This window comes from Oryctolagus cuniculus, chromosome 9 (genome assembly GCF_964237555.1).
Source record: "Oryctolagus cuniculus chromosome 9, mOryCun1.1, whole genome shotgun sequence".
Classification (NCBI taxonomy): Eukaryota; Metazoa; Chordata; class Mammalia; order Lagomorpha; family Leporidae; genus Oryctolagus; species Oryctolagus cuniculus.
In genome coordinates this window covers 92,025,798-92,041,120 of record NC_091440.1, presented here as the reverse complement: position 1 = coordinate 92,041,120, position 15,323 = coordinate 92,025,798, and the positions used below count along the sequence as shown (strand labels likewise).

The window sequence follows — 15,323 nt, the reverse complement described above, 5'->3', positions numbered from 1 at the left end:
GCTTAACTTATTCACCCTCTCTTGATTCCTCTCTGCTGGCTTGTTGATCACCTCCAGCCCTGTGTCTTGACCCCTCCCTGTGTTAGGTGTCCATTTGCCTTCTGGACTAGATGCTGTGCTTACTTCTTTGGATCAACTTGACTCTCCCTTGGCAAATACACACTTACGACTTGAACCTGTTTGGCCTAGGTGAGCAGGGATCTCGTGCTCAAAACCGACATGAACCTGACAGGTCAGCAGGTAGCACTGCAGGTAAGAGTGAGATTTCCAGGATGCCTTCTGCCAGGTGCTGGGAGGATGGAAAGGCCTGGCCGCAGATCTGGAGCTTCCGTCAGGTCACACAACTGGTGCTGTTTCCTTTCTGCACTGTTGGCTATTGACAGGAAGGGCATTGTCTTACTCAGCTTGGCACACAATGCTAACTCCATTGCCTGGCACACAGTGCTCAGTAAATACTAGGCATATTCATACTTGGTGGGGTCCTTCCAGAGCCATTCAATCCACATAGGCCTCCAAGTTTCCGTCACAAGAAGGACTCTCCGTAGCAGGTGAGCGGCATCTGTGCTTTTCTCCTGAGTCCCCTGTACCATTTCTCACTTTATTCTTCTTGCCCCTTTAGCTTAATGTGGAGGAACAGACTAAAATTTCCTCCTCCTGTCCTGCTCAGGCCTTCCCACCCCTTCCCACCAGTATGACATATTCTGTAGTGTGTCTACTTTGCCTTGACATTCTGCTTCCTGTATCTGCCTTTGCACCTGCTATTCTCTCTGCTGAAAACTTCCCCTTCCCCTCCAAAGTCAACTCCTATCCATCCCTCCAGACCGAGAGGTCACTAAAGTAGTAAACCTGAGAGATTTGGAACCAGCAAGGTACAAGATGTTCCTTGTATCTGAGTAGCATTGCATCCCTCCACCCAACTGTGCCTACCACAGCCCAGGCAGGAGCCAACCTGCCTGCCCCCACATGTGAACTATCACCAAGCCTGCTTAGGTCCATGGATTTTTGACCCAAAGGGCTCTCATTCTCACTGCCACTGTTGGGACCTAACCTAATCCCTAAGTCTACTGAACCTCTCGTGAACCTCCAAAATGGGGTGTGGTGGAGAGCTGGAGGGCCCCAGAGCAACAGGTGTAAAGTGGGCTGGCTCTAGGCAAACCCGGTGAACCAGGATCTACAACCACCCTCAACTCTAGCCTGGCTCATGTCTCCATCACCTCTCGCCTGGTCTCCCTGCTCCCAATCTTGCCTTACCCATTCTATAACTTCATACAACAGTCAAGAGATCTATTTAGTACATTTGTTAGCCAGCTGTCCATCTCTATAACAAATATCAGAGAGGCTACTTATGAAGTTTACTTTGGTTTTGGAGGTTCACAGTCCAAGATCAGGTGGCTCTGTTGATCTCGTCTCCAGTAACAGGGTGGCTGGCAGAGGGTGTGCAGAGAAGGATCCCATGGCAAGCAGAGAGCAACTGGGCTTGATTCAGGCTTATCTAACCCAACCTCCAGGCTTTTTTCTCCAAGAGCTGAATGGATAAACTGTGGTACTTCCAGAAAATGGAATATTATTCAGTGCTGAAAGGAAATAGGCCATCCAGCTCTATGAAGCTATAAGAAAACCTACACACATATTGCTAAGTCAAAGAAGCTGATTTGAAAAAGGTACATACCAAGTGATTCTAACTTAATGACATTCTGGAAAAGACCAAACTACAGAGACAGTGAAAGGATCAGTGGTTAGAACTGAGGAAGGGAGGCTGGTGGTGTGGCATATCAGGTTAAACCACTGCCTGCAACACTGTCATCCCATATAGGCACCAGTTCGAGTCCCGGCTTTTCCACTTCTTCTCTGTGCTGATGTGCCTGGGAAAGCAGTGAAAGATGGCCCAAATGCTTGGGCCCCTGCACCCACGTGGGAGACCTGGAAGAACCTACTGGTTCCTGGCTTTGGCCTGGCTGAGCCCTGGCTGTTAGGGCCATTTGAACCAGCAGACGAACAAAATCAATCTCTCTCTCTCTCTCTCTCTCTCTCTCTCTCTCTCATTCTCCCTCTCTATGAACTCTATATTTCAAATAAATAAATAAATAAATCTTTACAAGTGAGGAAGGAAGGAGTAGGTGGATCATAATGATGAAACTTTGCTGGTATACATTTGTCCAAACCCATAGAATGTACAATACCAAGAGTGAACACTAACGTAAACTCTGGACTCAGGGTGGCAATGATCTGTCGATGTATGTTCATGGATTGTAACAATCCATGCTCTTAGGGTGAGGAATATCCTCAGTAGGGGAGGCTGCAAGTATGTGGGAGCAGAGGGGTTGTGGTAAATCTCTGAATCTCCCACTCAATTTTGCTTTGAACCTAAAACCACACTACAAAAAAAAAGTATTTTATAAAAAAAAAAAAAAAAGCACAACTCCATGGTTCTTGTCCCCATCTCTCTGGTATTCTTTTTTTTTTTTTTTTAATTATTTTTATTTTTTTTACAGGCAGAGTGGACGGTGAGAGAGAGAGACAGAGAGAAAGGTCTTCCTTTGCCGTTGGTTCACCCTCCAATGGCCACCGCGGCCAGCGCGCTGTGGCCGGCGCACCGCGCTGATCCGAAGGCAGGAGCCGGGTGCTTCTCCTGGTCTCCCATGGGGTGCAGGGCCCAAGGACTTGGGCCATCCTCCACTGCACTCCGTGGCCACAGCAGAGAGCTGGCCTGGAAGAAGGGCAACTGGGACAGAATCCGGCACCCCGACCAGGACTAGAACCCGGTGTGCCGGCGCCGTAAGGAGGAGGATTAGCCTAGTGAGCCGCGGCGCCGGCCCTCTCTGGTATTCTTAACCTTGTCCCCAGTAACCTTAAACCTCCTGTGTGGTAAAACATCGTGCTGTTATATCATCGCGGACTGTGCCTGATTCAGTTGTTCATGGGGTAAACTTCGAGAGTCTGGCACTCAAATGAGGTTTTGGTTACTAAGAAAGAGTTTTCTCCCAAAACTGTTTGTTCTGCCTTGAGCCTCGAAAGTCTGCTTTCACAACTTATTTTTACGCGTTGTTTTCCTTCCCAAAGGCAGTAAACACATCTCATAGCCAGATTCAGTGGTGGAAGGGAGGTGGAATAAAGAACTAATGAGGATGCACATATATGTCAAAATACTAGCCTTGTACATAGGCACACGCAACAAACACACAGACACTTTTTAGAACAATGGAGGTGGGAGTTGGCCTAGCAGTTATGTACCACTAGTTAGGTGAACTCCAGAACATCTGAAGATGAAGTGGAATGCTGTACAAAAAATAAAAGCCTTGTAGGTCTATGTTATTGACACAGAAACATATGGGGGGCAGGGGCTGGCGCTGCGGCATAGCGGGTAAAACTGCCACCTGCAGTGATGGCATCTCATATGGGTGCTGGTTCAAGCCCTAGCTGCTCTATTTCCGATCCAGCTCTCTGCTGTGGCCTGGAAAAGCAGTAGAAGATGGCCCAACTGCTTGGGCCCCTGACCTGCCTGGGAGACCTGGAAGAAGCTTCTGGCTCTTGGCTTTGGATCAGCGCAGCCCTGACTGTTGTGGCCATCTGGGGAGTGAACCAGCAGATGGAGGACCTCTCTCTCTCTCTGCCTCTGCTTCTCTGTAACTCTGCCTTTCAAATAAATACATAAAATCTTGAAAGAAAGAACGAGAGAGAGAGGGAGGGAGGGAGGGAAGAGAGAGAGAGAGAAAGAGAGAGAGAGAGAGAGAGAGAGAGAGAGAGAGAGAGAGAGAATGTGTGGGTCTGTTCCTAAGGTTGAAAAAAAAAAACCAACAAACCCAAACTGGGATCCTGCAGACACGCCAGCCATTTGCAGAGTGAAACAGCAGGCAGGGGCTCTCTCTCTCTCACTCTCTGTAACTCTCTCAAATAAAATAAATCTAAATAACAATAATATTAATAATAATAAGTTCATGGAGGGACAGCCATTTAGCCAGCATCTTAAGATGCCTGAGTGCCATATCGGAGTTCCTGGATTCCATTCTCAGCTCTGGCTCCTGACTCCGGCTCCCTGTCAATTGCACCCTGGGAGGCAGCAGGTGACGGCTCAAGTAGCTGGTTTCCTGCCACCCACGTGGGAGACCTGCATTGAGTTCTTGGCCCCTGGCTTCAGTGTCCCCAGTTGTTGCTGACATCTGGGGAGTGAAACAGTGGATAAAAGCTGCCAGTCTGCTAGTCTTTCTCTCTCATCTCTCAAGTAAATAAAAATTTTAAGAAATTTTTAAGTTTGTGGAAATGTGGAATTAAGTGTAAGTTTATTTTTTGACATTTCCTGTGGTAGGAACACAGGGAATGTTATTTTTGCCCACGTACACTTTGCTATGGTCTCTATGTGTCCTTCCAGAACCCCATTTGCAAACAGGTCACGTTCTGAGGTTGGTGAGGGTTAGACACCAAGAGACCTGTTTTTAGGGGGACACATTTGAGCCCATATTAAAAATATTAAAACTAGAAAAAACGATGGATTTCTGAAAACTACACATCAGACTACGGTGGGATTTTAACCTTCAATGTGTAGAGAACACCACTCCCTGGGAATACGAACTCTCCAACTGTTTCCTTTCTCTTTTTAAAGATTTATTTATTGGCTGGCGCCACAGCTCAATAGGCTAATTCTCCGCCTGCGGCACTGGCACACCGGGTTCTAGTCCTGGTCGGGGCGCTGGTTCTGTCCCGGTTGCCCCTCTTCCAGGCTAGCTCTCTGCTGTGGCCAGGGAGTGCAGTGGAGGATGGCCCAAGTCCTTGGGCCCTGCGCCCGCACGGGAGACCAGGAGAAGCACCTGGCTCCTTGCTTCGGATCAGCGCGATGGGCCGGCCACAGAGCAACGGCTGCAGTGGCCATTGGAGGGTGAACCAACGGCAAAGGAAGACCTTTCTCTCTGTCTTTCTCTCTCACTGTCCACTCTGCCTGTCAAAAAAAAAAAAAAAAAATTTATTTACTAGGGCCAGCGCTGTGGCATAGCAGATAAAGCCATCACCTGCAGTGCCTGCATCCCTTTATGGATGCTGGTTGCAGTCTTAGCTGCTCTACTTCCAATCTAGCTCCCTGCTTACGTCCCTGGGAAAGCAGTAGAAGATGGCCCAAGCGCCTCAGTCCCTGCACCCACGTGGGAGACTTGGAAGAAGCTCCTGACTCCTGGCTCCAGCCTGGTCCTGTCCTGGCTGCTGTGGCCATTTAGGAAGTGAATCAGTGGGTGGAAGATCTCTCTCTCTCTCTCTCTCTCTCTCTCTCTCTCTAACTCTGCCTTTAAAAAAAAAAGGTTTACTTATTGATTGATTGATTTGAAAGGCAGAGTTACAGAAAGAAAGAGAGAGAGAGAGAGAGAGAGATCTTCTGTCTGCTGGGTCGCTTCCAGTTGGCCACAATGGCCAGGGCTGGGCCAGGTCAAAGCCAAAAGCCAGGAGCTTCATCTGGGTCCCCCACATGGGTGCAGAGACCCAAGCACTTGAGCCACCTTCTGCTGCTTTCCCAGGCCTTTAGCAGGGAGCTGGATTGGAAGTGGAGCAGCCGGGACTGGAACAAGTGCTCATATTGGGTGCCGACACTGCAAGAGGTAGCACCCACTGTGCCATGACGCCAACCCCTCCAATCATTTTCTCACAATGAAGGTGTGCACTGATGTCTGATGTATCTGGGCAGATTTGGGTCAGGAATTCAGGACAGAGCACAGAGGGAGCCCAGCTTCAGGAGGATGCACGCACGGCACTAGGCACTTCTTTCAACAAATGCCCCCTGGCTTGGGTCTCCCCACAGAAGGGCCTCGTTTGCCCCAAGGCACTGCGCGTGTGGAAAGGCAGGGAATCTCAGCAGCCACTCCCTTCTCCTGGCCCCTTGGCCAAGAGGGGCTGTCCCTGGAGGAGCTGCTGGACCTCCCTGAGGATTTCAAGGCACTCTCTTGGGTTTTCTAAAAATTTACTTTTGGGAGCCAGCGCTGTGGTGCAGGAGGTAGGGCCGTGGCCTGCAGTGCTAGCATCCCACATGGGCACCAGTTCAAGCCCTAGCTGCTCCACTTCCAATCCAGCTCTCTGCTATGGCCTAGGAAAGCAGTAGAAGATGGCCCAAGTCCTTGGGCCCCTGCACCCGCGTGGGAGACCCAGAAGAAGCTCCTGGCTCCTGGCTTTGGATCAGCACAGCTCCAGCCATTGCAGCCATCTGGGGAGTGAACCAGCGGATGGAAGACTTCTCTCTCTCCCTCTGCCTCTGCCTCTCTATAGCTCTGCCTTTCAAATAAATAAATAAATCTTTAAAAAAAAACAAAACAAAAAAAAAAAAAACCTTATTTCTGCATCCTGTTGTGAGATAAAGTGCAGCCTCCCTGTGTGCAGAGGGCAAAGAATAATTACTTCAATTTCATCTTAAAGTCTAGAATGTTCCTGGTGATTAGATGCTGACAAGGCTTCATGTCTTACCCAGTCCTTTCCTGTTTGTTTGTTGAGCTTGCTTTGGTGGGGGGGAGGACCCAGGCCCTGGGGCCCTGTAGGATTTCGCAGGCTTCACAGGTTCACTCCCTGTTAAGAGGATGGAGTCTCCCTTTTCTCCTCGTCCCAGGCTGCGCAGCGCTCACGCGCCTCCTGCACCGAGACTGGACCTCCAGCCCCCAAGCGGGAGGTGGGCGTAGCACAAAACAGGCAGGAAAGGCGGGAGCGGGAGCGCGGACATCCGAGTCCACAGTAGAACTTGCTGGTAGGCTTTGCAGAATAAGCAAGCAAGGTTTGTTAGGGGAGGCCCAGGAGGATGGTCGGTGAGGACGCTGGCCAGGAAGTCCCAGGCTGCGGGCCCCACAGGTGTGGGCCTCGTCGACCCTGCGACTGGAAGGCCCTTTGATCAAATATTTTCCACATCTATTTATTAATAGCAGCAGCCGCGTTAGCCACACCGTCCCCTGAGTGCGGCTCAGCGGTGACGGGACCTTGGGCGCTCGCTCCCCCAAAATGTGCCGACCGGAACACGCGGTCCTCCCCAGGTTTCTGTTTGTGTTCTGGCGGGGAGACCGGGGAGACGGAGGCACCGAGAGACTCACCAGCCAATGGGAGGGCCGGAGGCTGAGGGCAGAGTCCTCCTGGGGCGCTGGGGCCTGAGGATCCTTCAGGAGGGCGGGAAACGCTCTTACCTGGTCGGGGTCCCGGAGGCCTCCTCCGCGCGCACTGTGTGGCAGCCGCCCCTGGCTCTCGCTGGAAGCCAGAGAGGCTGCCGTGAAGCGCTGATGTGTTTTTGTTCTGTTTTCCTGTAAGAGGTGCTTTCGCTTCCCAGAAAATTTACAGTGGTGCCCCCTTATCTTACACCCCAGGAGATGCCTGAAACCATGCATAGGACCAAACTCCAGACTGCATAAACTATGTTTATTCCTAAACATATATTCCTATGATAAAATTTAACGTCTAAATTAGGCAGAGTAAGAGGTTAACAGCAACAGCTAATAATAACTAATAATAAAATAGAATAACGATGACAATAGCTTAAGAAAAGTTATGTTAATGTGGTCTACCTGTTTATTTTTGGAATTTTCCATTTAATATTTTTAAACCTCAGTTGACCTTGAGTAAATTGAAACCACGGAAACCATCAGAGGTGAAGGGAACTACTGTGCTTAATACTAGGGTATATATACAAGTGTTTTCCATTTTTTTTGAAAGGTTTATGTATTTATTTATTTATTTTTGACAGGCAGAGTTAGACAATGAGAGAGAGAGAAACAGGGAGAAAGGTCTTCCTTTCCGTTGGTTCACCCCCCAAACGGCTGCTACGGCCAGCACTGCGCTGATCTGAAGCCAGGAGCCAGGTGCTTCTTCCCGGTATCCCATGCAGGTGCAGGGCCCAAGCACTTGGGCCATCCTCCACTGCACTCCCGGGCCACAGCAGAGAGCTGGACTGGAAGAGGAGCAACCAGGATAGAATCTGGTGCCCCGACCTGGACTAGAACCCGGTATGCCAGAGGATTAGCCTAGTGAGCTGCGGCACTGGCCTGGTTTATGTATTTATTTAAAAGGCAGAGTTACAGAGAGAGAAGGAGGGACAGAGAGAGAGGGAGAGATCTTCCTTCTACTGGTTCATCCCCTGCAAAGCCAGGAGCTTCATCTGTGTCTCCCACGTGGGTGGCAGGTACCCAAGTACTTGGGCCAACTTCTGGTGCTTTCTGAGGCCATTAGCAGGGAGCTGGACTGCAAGTAGAGCAGATGAGACTCAAACTGGCACCCACGTCGGATGCGGGCACTGCAGGCAGTGGCTTTATCCACTGTACCAGGATGCCAGTCCTGTACATGAGCTTTTAATGCTATAGTATATGTGAGTGTACACAGTTGTCCGTTGGTGTCCATGGGAGATTGATTCCAGGATGCCCTGTGGATGCCACATTCATATATGCTCAAGTCCCATATATACATGTGGGATATATATATATATGTGTATATATATATATATATTTCTATATAACCTACATACATTCTCTTGTAAACTTTATTAGTTTTTTTTTTTTTTTAAGATTTACTTATTTGAAAGAGTTACAGAGAGAGACAGAGAGAGATGTGGTTCACTCCCCAGATGGCCACACCAGCCAAGGCTGGGCCAGGCCGAAGCCAGGAGCCAGGAGCTTTATCTGGGTCTCCTACGTGGGTTGCAGGGGCCCAAGCATTTGGGGCATCTGCTGCTGCTTTCCCAGGCCATTATCAGGGAGCTGGATCAGAAGTGGAGCAGCCGGGACATGAACTGCCGGCTTTACCTGCTACGCCACAACACTAGCTCCTCTCCTGGATACTTTAAATCATCTCTAGATTACTTTTATTGCCTAATACCATGTAAATATTATGCAAATAGTGGCATTGTATTGTTTAGGAAATAATGACTAAGTTAGAAGTCTTTACATGTTCTGTACAGATATAATTTTTTTCTGAATATTTTCAACCAAGGGTTGGTTGAATCCACTCATTTGGAACCCATGGATGTGGAAGGCTGACTGTCTTCAAAAAGTTCATAGAAATGTACATTACCATTTCAAAATGTTTTCATTTTATTTGAAAGAGAGACAGAGATACTCAGATCTTCCATCTGCTGGTTCACTCCCCAAAGGCCTGGGATTAAGTCAGGCTGAAACCAGGAACCCAGAACTCAGTTTGGGTCTCCCAATGGTTGGCAGGGACCTGAGTGCCTGAGCCATCACCCGCTGTCTTCCAGGATCCGCCTTAACAAGAAAGTAGTGTTGGAAGCAGAGCTGGAATCCAAACCCAGCACTCCAATACGGGACGCAGGGGTTCCACGTGGCGTTGTAACTACTGCACTACATACCCACTCCAGAAGAAACTTTTTAAATTATCCATAACCCTATCAGGTAGTGATAACCACTATAAATATTTTGGTGGGTTTTTTTTTACTCATTTTATACAATTACACATATACACTTAAATATATAATTTTAGATCAAAATTTCATAAATAATTGTTTCTAAAAATATGGAATGAAACTCACATGTATTAGCTTATCATCTCTCTTTTTTAAACTCTACACTAGGGGGCCAGCACTGTGGTGCAGTAGGTAAAGCTGCCGCCTCCAGTGCCAGCATCCCATATGGGTGCTGGTTTGAGTCCTGGCTGCTCCACTTCCAATCCAGCTCTCTACTATGGCCTGAGAAGGCAGTGGAAGATGGCCCCATTGCTTGGGCTCCTGCACCTGCATGGGTCACCCAGAGGAAGCTCCTGGGTCCTGGCTTCAGATCAGCATAGCTCTGGCCATTGTGGCCATCTGAGAAATGAACCAGCAGATGGAAGACCTCTCTCTCTCTGCCTCTCCTTCTCTCTCAGTGTAACTATGACTTTCAAACAAACAAATAAATATTTTTTATTATTATTTTATTTTATTTTTTGACAGGCAGAGTGGACAGTGAGAGAGAGAGACAGAGAGAAAGGTCTTCCTTTGCCGTTGGTTCACCCTCCAATGGCCGCTGCGGCCGGCGTGCTGCGGCCGGCACACCGCGCTGATCTGATGGCAGGAGCCAGGTGCTTCTCCTGGTCTCCCATGGGGTGCAGGGCCCAAGCACTTGGGCCATCCTCCACTGCCTTCCCGGGCCACAGCAGAGAGCTGGCCTGGAAGAGGAGCTACCGGGACAGAATCCGGCGCCCCGACCAGGACTAGAACCCGGTGTGCCGGCGCCGTAAGGCGGAGGATTAGCCTAGTGAGCCGCGGCACCGGCTACAAATAAATCTTAAAAAAAAAAAAAAAAAAAAAAAAAAAACCTTTACACTAAAACATGCTTTAGAAAAATTCACATATCCAGTAAATTTTTTTACATAAAAGACAATAAACATCTTAACATGTCATTAGGTCTTCTACAGAATCATGTTTTATGACTCTGTAGTATTCCACTTTGGGAAGGTATTCTGAGATTCCTGAATTGCCTGAGGTCAAGCAACGTTCCCACAATCTGACATGCATTTGCATTTCAGTTCATAAAAGGGATCCCTGTTTCAGGAGGGCTGCTGTGCCAGGGTCACCTCAGCTTTAAAGAACATGGAGGTTCTTGGGTTCCCACCTCAACTTTAGTGGGTGACAGGGTCGGATTTGGGGGCCCAGAAACTTCATTTTACACAGTCCATCTGGAAAATACTTGTGAGTATTTTCTACTGGCCTTTTATCACTTTGATGTGAACATTCTTTTCTGGATGTAATTATCCAAAATGATCGTGGTGGTACCCCCACTTGCTTTCATGCTCCTCAGTGACAACTTGATTGTGCAGTCTCTCCGTAATGGGAGGGTGTGTGGGAAGAGAAGCCATAGGAAGGCAAGCCAGGCTGCATCCCTAATCACCGAGTGTCACTGGGCAAGCCACCTGCACCCTGCAGAGCCGTAATTTTCTGTTGCAAAACCAATGATGGTGAAAATAATCGTCTCACAGGGATAGTACGGCTACATGAGATAACGTCTGTGAAAGTCTGCAAACCAAAACCTGCTCTAACCTGGTGATGGGGATGACTGTCAGCACCAGCACCCACAGTTCAAGCCTTTCCTCTCTCAGCCAGGAGGATCCTGGGTAATGGTTACTTCTAGACTCAGGATGTCCAGTATGGTAGCCACTGTCCACATGCAGCACTTGAACATTTAAAATGTGGCTTGTCAGAATTTTATTATAGCTGTGCTGTAACTTAAGAGATACACCAGGTTTTGAAGTCATAGTGCAAAGACCAGAAAGTAAAATATTTCGTGAGTAAATTTTTAATATTGATTACATATTGAAATAATAACTTTGGTTAAAGAAATTATATTATTAAAATTAATTTCCCCTTCTGATCATTTTTTTGAGTGGTTAACAAGAAACTTTAAAATTATGTGTGTGATTTGCATTGTATTTTTATTGGATAGTGCCATTCTGGAAATCTTTCCAATCAAATACTTGCATTGAAATTCAAAGTTAAAAAGAAGAATGTATTTCCCCAAAGGAGAAACTGGTCCAAGGGCAAGGCAGTGTTATAATGATATGGGGAGTTTACTCGATTTTCAGGTACCCAGACCCACTGGCCAGCCATGGAACCATGGAGAATGCTATCTCAAGGGTTACTAGGAGACAGCCGGGAATAGACAGAGCAGCTGGCTCCATCAAGTCACATTAAGGGGATCACTGACTATGGACCAGAGAACACTACAAGTGCGTAGGGGAGGTGAGGGACTGGCCAGTACCAAGGCCAGAATCCAACACATGGACATTCTCACAGGAGCAGATATTAAGAGATCTATAATTAGAGGCTAGCACTGTGCTGTAGCAGGTAAAGCTGCCGCCTGCAGTGCCGGTATCCCATATGGGCGCCAGTTCAAGTCCTGGCTGCTCCACTTCCAATTCAGCTCCCTGCTATGACCTGGGAAAGCAGTAGAAGATGGCCCAAGTCCTTGGGCCCCTGCACTGCGTGGGAGACCCAGGAGTAGCTCCTGGCTCCTGGCTTTGGATCGGCACAGCTCTGGCTGTTGCGGTCATCTGGGGAGTGAACCAGCGGATGGAAGACCTCTCTCTCTCTCTCTCTCTCTCTCTCTCTCTCTGCCTCTGTGTCACTCTGCCTTTCAAAAAATGGTCTCCATCCACTAGTTCACTCCCCAAATGGTCACTGGCACCCATATGGGATGCCAGCACTGCAGGTGACTGCTTTACTAGCTATGCCACAGCACCAGCCCCAAATAAATCTTTTTTAAAAAGCACTTCAGTTCAACTTGATATCACTTGTATGCCAACCAATTTCAAATTTAATTCCAAGAATGCCTAACAGTATGTTATTTGTATAAAAGAAAAGAATCGCAAATACATACAATGACATTAACTGAAAGCTAGAATTAAAAAGCTACATGTCACGTGATTTCATTTGTATGTCATTCTGGGAAAGGCAAAATTTTAAGACTGTGTACAGCCGGCGCCATGGCTCACTAGGCTAATCCTCCACCTGCGGTGCCGGCACACCGGGTTCTAGTTCTGGTTGGGGCGCTGGATTCTGTCCCGGTTTCTCCTCTTCCAGTCCAGCTCTCTGCTGTGGCCCGGGAGTGCAGTGGAGGATGGCTCAAATCCTTGGGCCCTGCACCCGCATGGGAGACCAGGAGGAAGAGCCTGGCTCCTGGCTTCGGATCGGCGGAGCGCACCGGCAGCAGCGCGCCAGCTATGGCAGCCATTTGGGGCATGAACCAATGGAAAAGGAAGACCTTTCTCTCTGTCTCTCTCTCACTGTCTAAATCTGCCTGTAAAAAAAAAAAAAAAAAAAAAAAAAAAGAGTGTGTACAAAAAGTCTTCAGTAAGTCCAAGAGAAATGCCTATTATGAAAAAACTATGTGTTCATTTCAAATGTGTTTTTTGCACCAAAATAAACTTATCTTTTAATTTCACTCTTTCATGAACTTTTTGAAGCACCCTTATATTAGTCAGTTTTTTGTTACTAACATGAAATACTTGAAGCAACCAACTTTATGAAGAGATGTTTATTTAACTCACAATTTTGAAGGTTCAAGTCCATAGTTGGGCAGCCCCCCATTGGTTTGGTGTCTGACGAAGGCAGAGCCTGGGGAGAGGATCACACCACAAGTCAGGAAACACAGAGTGGTTGGGCCCAAACTCAGGCTTTTCCTGTAACCTTCTCAGGAGAACCTTCCAAGGGCACGCCTCACTGCCCTAAGGACTTCCTGCTAGGCCCCACCTCTGAACTCCATACTGGATCAAGTTTTCACACCATTAATTCCATTAACATAAGGCAGTGGGGTCTAGTTCTGGGGGACAAACGTCAAACCACGTTGGGGTGCAAAAGTTACTGGTTACCAGGGGCTGAAGCTGGGGAAGGCCTTTACTACAAAGGAGCCTGATGGGAAATGTTCTGTGTTTGCTCACAGCTCCTAACTGCATGTATTTGTCAAAACTCATATAACTACTGAATTATGCTAAAAAGAGAGACTTTAACTGTATGTAAATATTTCAATAAAGTTTTTTTCTGTTTTTTTGAATGTTTAAGCTTTTTGACTTATATAAAGAGAACAAATTTAACAAATTTCACATATACAGCTTTTTTTCAAGATTTATTTATTTATTTGAAAGAGTTACACAGAGAGAAGAGAGGCAGAGAGAGAGAGAGAGAGCGACAGAGAGAGAGAGCAAGAGAGTGAGATAGAGAGAAAGAGGTCCTCCATCGATGGTTCACTCCCCAATTGACTGCAATGGCCCGAACTGCACCGATCCGAAGCCAGGAGCCAGGAGTTTCTTCACTTCTGGGTCTCCCAGGCGGGTGCAGGGGCCCAAGGACTTGGACCATCTTCTGCTGCTTTTTCCAGGCCATAGCAGAGAGCTGGATGGGAAGTGGAGCAGCCGGGACTCGAACCAGCACCCATATGGGATGTCAGCACTTCAGGCCAGGGCGTTAACACACTGCGCCATAGCACCAACCCCCATATATACAGTTTTAAGAGCATAATGATACTTCCCACTCTATTTTCCCTCCCCAATGCCTCCTCCTTCTTATTTTTCTTTTAATTTTTAAAATGACATAATTTATCTTGTAGTCACAAGCTTAACCCTCCATTAAATAAAGAATTCAACAAGTAGTAAGTAGAAAACCACTCTTCCTCAAGAGTAGTGACAAGGGCCTTGTCTATACTCAATAAACTTTTTTTTTTTTTGACAGGCAGAGTGGACAGTGAGAGAGAGAGACAGAGAGACAGAGAGAAAGGTCTTTCTTTGCCGTTGATTCACCCTCCAATGGCCGCCGTGGCCGGCGTGCTGATCCGATGGCAGGAGCCAGGTACTTCTCCTGGTCTCCCATGGGGTGCAGGGCCCAAGCACTTGGGCCATCCTCCACTGCCCTCCCGGGCCACAGCAGAGAGCTGGCCTGGAAGAGGGGCAACCAGGACAGAATCCGGCACCCCGACCGGGACTAGAACCCGGTGTGCTGGTGCCGCTAGGCGGAGGATTAGCCAAGTGAGCTGCGGCACCAGCCTCAATAAACTTTTAAAAACTGCACTGTTCATTGTTAAAAGATAAATGTTTTCACATTTTTCCTTTTTTAAAAGATTTATTTATTATTTGAAAGGTATGGAGAGAGAGAGAAATGTCTTCTGTCTGCTGATTTACTCCCCAAAATAGCCACAACAGCTAGGGTTGGGCTAGGGTGAAGCCATGAGCCAGGAACTCCAGTTGAATCTCCTGCAGTGGTGGCAGGGGCCCAAGCACTTGAGTCATTATCTGCTGCTTTCCCAGCACATTAGCAGGGAGCTGCATAGAAGCAGAGCAGGGACCGGCGCTGTGGCATAAGAGATAAAGCCGCCACCTGCAGTACTGGCATCCCATATGAGCTCTGGTTCGAGTCCAGGATGCTCCACTTCCGATTCAGCTCTCTACTATGGCCTGGGAAAGCAGGAGTGAACCAGCAGATGGAAGACCTCTCTCTCTCTCTCTCTCTCTCTCTCTCTCTCTTTCTCTGCCTCTCCTCTCTCTGTGTAACTGTGAGTTTCAAATAAATAAATATTGAAAAAGAAGAAGGAGAAGAAAGAAGAAGAAGAGGAAGAAGAAGAAGAAGAGGGAGAGGTAGAAGAGGAAGAGGAGGAGGGGGAGGGGAGGGAGAGGGAGAGGGAGAGGGAGAGGGAGAAGGAGAAGGAGAGCAGCTGCTCCTGAACTGGCGCCCATGTGGGATGCTGGCACCACAGGCAATGGCCCAACCTGTTACACCACAATGCTGGCTCCCAGTTTTGTGTAACCACATACGCTGGGCTTCAGTTTTCTGTCAGAGGAACTTAAATTGTTGGAGCCAGCTCAACCGAATGATTTCCCAACAAAAAACATTTTTAATGCCACGTTTTACA

General features: G+C 47.9%; 1 long non-coding RNA gene across 1 annotated transcript in view; it reads left to right on the top strand.

Annotated features, from left to right (window-relative positions):
• The window catches only part of LOC103349028 (uncharacterized), a 50,122-nt gene extending 35,058 nt beyond the window's left edge, over positions 1-15,064 (top strand). Inside the window, exon 5 of the long non-coding RNA XR_001793731.3 lies at positions 87-15,064. This is a non-coding gene — a long non-coding RNA (uncharacterized lncRNA). The remainder of the gene's footprint in view (positions 1-86) is intronic.
• Positions 15,065-15,323: the final 259 nt, after the last annotated feature.